Source organism: Theropithecus gelada, chromosome 1 (genome assembly GCF_003255815.1).
Source record: "Theropithecus gelada isolate Dixy chromosome 1, Tgel_1.0, whole genome shotgun sequence".
Classification (NCBI taxonomy): Eukaryota; Metazoa; Chordata; class Mammalia; order Primates; family Cercopithecidae; genus Theropithecus; species Theropithecus gelada.
The window spans coordinates 53,507,498-53,512,613 of record NC_037668.1 but is presented as its reverse complement, the minus strand read 5'-3'; the positions used below and the strand labels follow the sequence as shown (position 1 = coordinate 53,512,613).

Here is a 5,116-nt window from a genome sequence, read left to right as displayed (position 1 = left end):
AAACGAGACCCCCTCAAAAAAAAAAAAAAAAAAAAAAAGTCTGGGTTTGGTGGCTCACACCTGTAATCCCAAAAGTTTGGGAGGCCGAGGCAGTCAGATTACCTGAGGTCAGGAGTTCGAGACCAGCCTGGCCAACATGGTGAAACCCCATCTCTAATAAAAAAAAAAAAAAATATTAGCCAGGTGTGGTGGTGCACGCCTGTAGTCCCAGCTACTAGGGAGGCTGAGGCAGGAGGATTGCTTGAACCTGGGAGGTAGAGCTTGCAGTGAGCCGAGATCTTGCCTCTGCACTCCAGCCTGGGTGACAGAGTGAGACCCTGTCTCAAAAAAAAGAAAAACAACAACAAAAGAAAGAAAAAGAGCGTAAGCCTTATGAAGCCAAAATCTAATTACCAGTTTACCAGAAATATGAGGGATATACAAAGACTATAATCAGTCAAACTCCAAATGTGGAGCATTCTACAGGACAAGTGTCCTGGATTCTCCAGTAGATTCATGATACAGAAGTAAAACTGGACAGTAGAATGTGAAAGTGACTTACCAAATGCAGTAACCTCATTTGGATCGAGATTCTAATGAGTTAGCTGTCAAAAGACGTCTTCAGAAATTTAAATATAGGTTAGGCACTGTGGCTCACACCTGAAATCCCAACACTTTGGGAGGCTGATGCGGGCAGATCACTTGAGGCCAGGGGTTTGAGACCAGCCTGGCCGACACAGTGAACAACACAGTCTCTACCAAAAAATGCAAAAATTAGCCAGGCGTGGTGGCACACGCCTGTAGTCCCAGCTACTTGGGAGGCTGAGGCAGGAGAATCACTTGAACCCAGGAGGCAGAGGTTGCAGTGAGTGGAGATTAGGCCACTGCACTCCAGCCTGGGCTAGAGACAGTGAGACCCTCAAAAAAAAAAAAGAAAAAGAAAGAAAAGAAAAAATAAATTTAGATATGAACTTAGATCAAATTAAGGAATTATTGTTCTTTTTTGTTAAGTGACACAGTGCTTGTGAAAGTAAGTCTTTTTCTTTCTTCTTTTTTTTGGAGATGGAGTTTCACTCTTGTTGCCCAGGCTGGAGTGCAATAGCGCGATCTTGGTTCACCACAACCTCTGCCTCCCGGTTTCAAGTGATTCTCCTGCCTCAGCCTCCCAAGTGGCAGGGATTATAGGCATGTGCCATCGCACTTGACTAAGTTTGTATTTTCAGTAGAGACAGGGTTTCTCCACTGTTGTCAGGCTGGTCTCGAATTCCTGACCTCAGGTGATTCGCCCACCTCAGCCTCCCAAAGTGCTCGGATTACAGGTGTGAGCCACCATGCCCGGCAGAAAATAAATCTTTTTCAATTGGAGTAGCACATGTGTATTAGGGATAAAATAAAATGAGGTCTGGAATATGCTTTAAAATACTCCACTAGCAGCAGAGCAAACAAAAAGAGAGGGGAAGATTGGCAAAATATTGATAGTTACTGAAACTTAGTGCTGGGTACATGAGGCTTATTATACCATTCTACTTTTGTGTATGTTGGACTCTTTCCATAATAAAAAAGTTAAGACAATCACGCTCAAAAAAGGAAATGCGTATTTTGGACAAATGGGAACTTGGATGTAGCAAGCCTGCCCCCTGGTGGCAGATTCCATTGGTGAAGCTGATGCTCCAGTCTCACTAAAGCAGGTCTGAATTCCCAGACCTGTGGAGATCCAAGTCCTTTATCCCACAAGAACCCTACGAAGTGGAGAATATGAGCCTAGTCTTTTACATCTGGAGAAACTGAGACTCAAAGGGACTCAGTAACTTAAGTTCCTAATAAGTCACCGGTGGAGCTAAGACTCCTGGAGTCTTTGGACTCCAGGTCCCCAGCCCCATAAATCAATATGAATCTGAGCCTTACGTTTCCTGTCTGAACAGAGGTCACATGGGAAGAGGCAAATGGGTTGTCCCTACTTAGAATGGGTCCACCGGAAGCAGATTATCATGGAACAATTTTACCTATAAACTATAGATAAATACAAATCGGTAGTATAAATAAATAATAGGTAATATTCATACTACCGTCTGTGCGAGGCACTGTGCAAAGTACTGTTTTAGAGTGATCTCATCTAATCTGCACAGCGACCCTGTAAAGCACGTACTATTATTGTCCTCCCTTTTACAACTGAGGAAACAGAGGTTCTAAGAGGTGAAAGTCACACTGGCACTTCAATTGGGGTCTAACTACAATGTGTGTGTGTGTGTGTGTGTGTTTGAGATACAGTCTCGCTCTGTCCCCCAGGCTGGAGTGCAGTGGCACAATCTTGGCTTACTGCAACCTCCGCCTCCTGGGTTCAAGCGATTCTCTCACCTCAGCCCCCCAAATAGCTGGAATTACAGGTGCCCGAGTAGCTGGAATACAGGCGCATGCCACCCCACCTGGCTCATTTTTGTGTTTTTTAGTAGAGATGGGGTTTCACCATGTTGGCCAGGCTAGTCTTGAACCCCTGGCTTCAAGTGATCTGCCCGCCTTGGCTTCCCAAAATGTTGGGATTACAGGCATGAGACACCATTCCCGGTTGTGTGTGTGTGTTTGAAAAGACTTTATTTTTAGAGAAGTTTTAGGTTCACAGTGAAGTTGAGTGGAAATTACAGAGTTCCCATATATACCCTGTCCCCAAGGCACATCTTGGAGTCTTCCTTCCTACCAGATTGCTGACCCTGAATTTCTCCTCTGGAGAAATTATAAGAGGCCTCATTGATGCATTGTTAGAGACCTAGTACCCACTGAGCCAACCACAAGTTGTTATCAAAATGCCACAATAAGGTCATTAAGGACAATTGGCTAGGCCTGTCAGTGAATGTTTTGGGAGCAGCTCCTAACTGCTGTAGCAGGGAGAATCCCCGTCAGTGTCCCCTCCCTTCTCCTTCCCAAGCTTGGGGAGCTCCAGCCCCATTTCTTTCTTTCTCTCTCTTTTTTTTTTTTCTGAGATGGAGTCTTGCTCTCTTGCCCAGGCTGTAGTGCAGTGGCGCAATCTTGGCCCACTGCTACCTCCACCACCTGCGTTCAAGCAAATCTTCTGCCTCAGCCTTCTGCGTAGCTGGGATTACAGGCATGCGCCACCACGCCCCCACACCCGGCTAATTTTTGTGGTTTTTTTTCCTTCGTGTACACATTTAGTTTTATTGTAACAAAGCAACTTGTACACTTTTGAAACTGAGCATCATCTTTCCTTTCCAGTGAAACAAAAAGAAAATTTAAAAATTAACAGGAACAAAATTACAATAGAGAATGTCAATTCCAAATAAGATCCTACAGGTTCTGCTGATTCTCCCATTGAGTGGCAGGGCTCAAGTCATCATTAGGAGAGAATTTATTTTTAAAAGTGTCATCTTAAACTGCAAGGATGTCTGTCAAATATCATAATTAAACATGCCAAAGGAGAAGCCACGTTGTCAAAATGCCCACTTAACCCACCCAAACATCTCAAACCCACCCTTTGCTGACCTTCTATAACCCCATTTTTAAAAGTTTTTTTTTCTTTTTTTAAACAAGAGAAAGTAGACAGATACATGTTGGTAAATGCTAACTGTCCATATTCACACAGAGACACAGTGTACTCTCTGAGCCCAACATACAGAGAAAGGAGGAAACAAGCTAGAATTCTTTGCACTGCTACACAGGGGCCTAGCACCCTCCAGCTTCCAGCAGAGCGAAGGGAGCAGGGTTTTCTTTCTTCCCACAGAGCTCGGTGGTGTTGATTCCATACAGTTTTTGTTGAGACAGGAAGGGATAAAAATGAACTTTGAACAGAAAGAGGTAGAGACTCTTTTCCCATTGTATTCTGCTCAAGGTATTTCCCCCCAAATAAGTTGAGAACCATGGAGTAGAGAAAAGAGAACTCAAGAACAAGGCGACTGAGCACAAGAGGAAAAAAAAAAAAAGACTGCAACTTGCTCCCAGGGACTGGAAAAAATTTTAAAAAACGAAGGTTGGAATCCATCAGTGTTCTATTAGTCATCTTCTCCTTCATCCTTCTCTCCTTCCTCCCCTTCATCATCTTCATCTTCTTCACCTTCATCCTCATCCCCTTCATCAGTATCTTCTAATCCTTCCTCCTCTTCATCATCATCATCATCTTCTCCTTCTCCTTCTTCATCATCCATATCAGGAACCAAGTAGTTCTGTAATGGGTTTGGCCAAATATCATCTTTGATGACCTCTCCTAACTCATCAGCACCTGCATCAGAATGGTCAGTAAACCAGGTAAAGAAGCTCTCTGGTTCCTCATGCTGCCTCTTCCTGCTGGCTTTATTCTGCGTTTGACTTGAACGTTTCGTCAAATCCTTTCCAGATTTCCATTTGATTTTGGTGGACTTTGAAGATGGATCACCACTCTCCTTCAGATGAAATTCTTTGGAGAGAACTTTATTTTCAAAGTAAGGATTTCCATCAAAATAAAAATCTGTTCTGTAACCTGATTTAATATCTTCAAATTCTGTCACTTCAACTCTGGTCAAATAATGCAGTGCCTCTTCGTCTTCCTCCCCAAGCAGTGCAGACACTTGTGGATGGTTGACAAATGTTGTTACCCAAAAATTTGGGATTTTGGTGATCAATTCTGACCTCTTCTGAAAAAATGGTTGGTGGAGTTTGGTATATTTCTGTTCTACTTTCAAAATCTCATCACTAGCTCGTTCATTAAGTCTGTCTATTTCATTTTGTACTTCCTTAATGTGTTCAATTGCTTCTTGCTGTTCTTTTTCTCCCTTCTTCAGCAAGCCTGCAGAGGCCAATGTCTCCTCCGGTCCCAGAGCAGGCGGTGGTCTTGGTTTCTTCTTTTGAGGCAGTGGAGACTGGCATTTAGGGGCCATGCTGTTAGGGAAGTCCAAGAACCAGACCACGAGTCTTCTCGCCCATCTGGAAGCAGATTGAACACTCTAATTTTTGTATTTTTGTTAGCAATGGGGTTTCCCATGTTGGCCAGGCAGGTCTCGAACTCCTGACCTCAGGTGATCCACCCGCCTCGGCCTCCCAAAGTGCTGGGATTATAGGCGTGAGCCACTGCGCCCAGTCTCCTTAGCCCCATTTCTGCAGGGGGAGGCTGAGGGAGAAACTCCTTTAGGGAGGGTACTAGCTTTGGCACTAACAC

At 44.1% G+C, this 5,116-nt stretch overlaps 1 pseudogene; it reads right to left on the bottom strand.

Moving 5' to 3' along the window:
- Positions 1-3,977: 3,977 nt before the first annotated feature.
- Positions 3,978-4,862, bottom strand: LOC112606413 (annotated as a pseudogene).
- Between the last annotated feature and the right edge of the window lie 254 nt (positions 4,863-5,116).